We start from the raw sequence: 3881 nt of genomic DNA on the forward strand, positions 1-3881 counted from the left end.
GCCCCATAGAGATATATATGGAGATATATTTGGAGACACATATATATGCTATAACTGTTATTTGGAGACACATATATATGCTATAACCGGAGACACAGAGTACTTCGGCTCTGTAGAAAGATGTTATCTGGTAGTCTGAGTTGGTGGGTCTCCTCTCCTCAGATGCAGAAGGAATTAAACCTGACTGAGACTTTTCCTCTTTACGAGGCCTTAGGATTCTCTTTGTTATCAACACATCCTTATGTACAGAGATCCTGGCATTCACATTAGTGACACATAGGAATCGCCATGCTTCACACTATTCAATATCCACTGATTCGTGGAAAATTATTACGGATATTCAAGTACTATTCAACATATATGTTCTGATTACGGTCTTTATTATTACTGTCTCCTGAGTGGCGCAGTGGTCTAAGTCACTGCATCTCAGCGCAAGAGGCGTCACTACAGTCCCCGGTTCAAATCCAGGCTGTTCACTGGCGTCGTAGGGTTTTTGCCGAGGTAGGCTGTCATTGTAAATAAGAATTTGTTCTTAACTGACTTGCCTAGTTAAAATAAAGTTTCATTTGAAAATCTATTATGGACGTTCTCATACTCAGATTCACTATTCGCTGATTGTGGTACTGCTCTGTAGTAAGGATAGAGGATTTACTGTCCACTACTACAGAGTCTGGTATAGATATGGTAGACGGACGGACGGACGGACAGACTCACTGATACACGCATGTGGTGTAAATGTGAATATTAGGTCAGGTTGCAAATCCGTAGAAAATGTGCTAGTGTCACTGCTGAATCGGACTATATAGACTTGTCCCATATGGGGGTTTAATCCTCACTTTCCTCTGTCTCTGCAGTTTAATCTATCACCCACTTTCATTCCTTCTCAATGATACGTATAGTGGGGATTTGAAGGAGTAAACTCTGCTTGTGTAAGGGAAGCCATCTTTTTCTTCTTCCCTGCATTTCCTATTTAAGGGAAGCCATCTTCTTCTTCTTCCCTGCATTTCCTATTTAAGGAAGCCATCTTTTCTTCTTCCCTGCATTTCCTATTTAAGGAAGCCATCTTCTTCTTCTTCCCTGCATTTCCTATTTAAGGGAAGCCATCTTCTTCTTCTTCCCTGCATTTCCTATTTAAGGAAGCCATCTTCTTCTTCTTCCCTGCATTTCCTATTTAAGGGAAGCCATCTTCTTCTTCTTCCCTGCATTTCCTATTTAAGGGAAGCCATCTTCTTCTTCTTCCCTGCATTTCCTATTTAAGGGAAGCCATCTTCTTCTTCTTCCCTGCATTTCCTATTTAAGGAAGCCATCTTCTTCTTCTTCCCTGCATTTCCTATTTAAGGGAAGCCATCTTCTTCTTCCCCTGCATTTCCTATTTAATCCCCTATCTACTTCTGGAGAAGACTCAATGTGAAGGCTCAGTACAAGAATCAGACCGAATGGAACTGTGTCCCATGAAGATCCCTATTCCCTATGTAGTGCACTACTTTTGATCAGAGCCCTATGGGGGGGGGAGGGTGCCATTTGGAACACAGGATGCCACGCAGACTTGAATTACAGGCAGGTAGCTCTAGGCCATAGAGCTTTACACTGCTGGGATTTTAGACTGAATTGTGCATGTGTGTGTGTGTGTGTGTGTGTGTGTGTGTGTGTGTGTGTGTGTGTGTGTGTGTGTGTGTGTGTGTGTGTGTGTGTGTGTGTGTGTGTGTGTGTCACATCAAATTGTATTTATCACATGCGCCGAATACATATAGTGTAGATTTTACAGTTGAACATTTCCCAAAGACGCAGAGTTAAACAATTATTATAGGAATAATATGAAAGACACAAGAATGGAGCTATATAAGGGGGTACCAGATCAATGTGGAGCTATATACAGGGGGAACCAGATCAATGTGGAGCTATATACAGGGGGAACCAGATCAATGTGGAGCTATATACAGGGGGAACCAGATCAATGTGGAGCTATATACAGGGAGTACCAGATCAATGTGGAGCTATATACAGGGGGAACCAGATCAATGTGGAGCTATATACAGGGAGTACCAGTACCAGATCAATGTGAGGCTATATACAGGGAGTACCAGTACCAGATCAGTGTGAAGCTATATACAGGGAGTACCAGTACCAGATCAATGTGGAGCTATATACAGGGGTACCAGTACCAGATCAATGTGGAGCTATATACAGGGAGTACCAGATCAATGTGGAGCTATATACAGGGGGTACCAGATCAATGTGGAGCTATATACAGGGAGTACCAGTACCAGATCAATGTGGAGCTATATACAGGAAGTACCAGATACCAGATCAATGTGGAGCTATATACAGGGAGTACCAGTACCAGATCAATGTGGAGCTATATACAGGGAGTACCAGATTAATGTGGAGGTATATACAGGGAGTATATAGAACATTGATCTGGTTCTCCCTGTATATAGGTCCACATTGATCTGGTACTGGTACTAGCTGTATATAGCCCCACATTGATCTGGTACTGGTACTCCCTGTATATAGCTCCACATTGATCTGGTACTCCCTATATATAGCTCCACATTGATCTGGTACTCCCTGTATATAGCTCCACATTGATCTGGTACTCCCTGTATATAGCTCCACATTGATCTTGTTTCCTGTATATAGCTCCACATTGATCTGGTACTCCCTGTATATAGCTCCACATTGATCTGGTACTGGTACTCCCTGTATATAGCTCCACAATGATCTGGTACTCCCTGTATATAGCCCCACATTGATCTGGTACTGGTACCCTGTATATAGGTCCACATTGATCTGGTACTGGTACCCCCTGTATATAGGTCCACATTGATCTGGTACTCCTGTATATAGCTCCACATTGATCTGGTTCTTCCTGTATATAGCTCCACATTGATCTGGTACTCCCTGTATATAGCTCCACATTGATCTGGTACTGGTACTCTCTGTATATAGCTCCACATTGATCTGGTTCTCCCTGTATATAGCTCCACATTGATCTGGTACTTCCTGTATATAGCTCCACATTGATCTGGTACTGGTACTCCCTGTATATAGCTCCACATTGATCTGGTACTCCCTGTATATAGCTCCACATTGATCTGGTACTCCCTGTATATAGCTCCACATTGATCTGGTACTCCCTGTATATAGCTCCACATTGATCTGGTACTCCTTGTATATAGCTCCACATTGATCTTGTACTGGTACTGCCTGTATATAGCTCCACATTGATATGGTACTCCCTGTATATAGCTCAACATTGATCTGGTACTGGTACTCCCTGTATATAGCTCCACATTGATCTGGTACTGGTACTCCCTGTATATAGCTCCACATTGATCTGGTACTGGTACTCCCTGTATATAGCTCCACATTGATCTGGTACTGGTACTCCCTGTATATAGCTCCACATTGATCTGGTACTGGTTCTCCCTGTATATAGCTCCACATTGATCTGGTACTGGTACCCCTGTATATAGGTCCACATTGATCTGGTACTGGTACTCCCTGTATATAGCTCCACATTGATCTACTGGTACTCCCTGTATATAGCCCACATTGATCTGGTACTGGTACTCCCTGTATATAGCTCCACATTGATCTGGTACTCCCCTGTATATAGCTCCACATTGATCTGGTACTCCCTGTATATAGCTCCACATTGATCTGGTACTCCCTGTATATAGCTCCACATTGATCTGGTACTGGTACCCTGTATATAGCTCCACATTGATCTGGTACTGGTACTCCTGTATATAGCTCCACATTGATCTGGTACTGGTACCCCTGTATATAGCTCCACATTGATCTGGTACTGGTACTCCTGTATATAGCCCACATTGATCTGGTACTGGTACTCCCTGTATATAGCTCCACATTGATCT

This window comes from Oncorhynchus masou, chromosome 15, assembly GCF_036934945.1.
Source record: "Oncorhynchus masou masou isolate Uvic2021 chromosome 15, UVic_Omas_1.1, whole genome shotgun sequence".
NCBI classification, from domain to species: domain Eukaryota; kingdom Metazoa; phylum Chordata; class Actinopteri; order Salmoniformes; family Salmonidae; genus Oncorhynchus; species Oncorhynchus masou.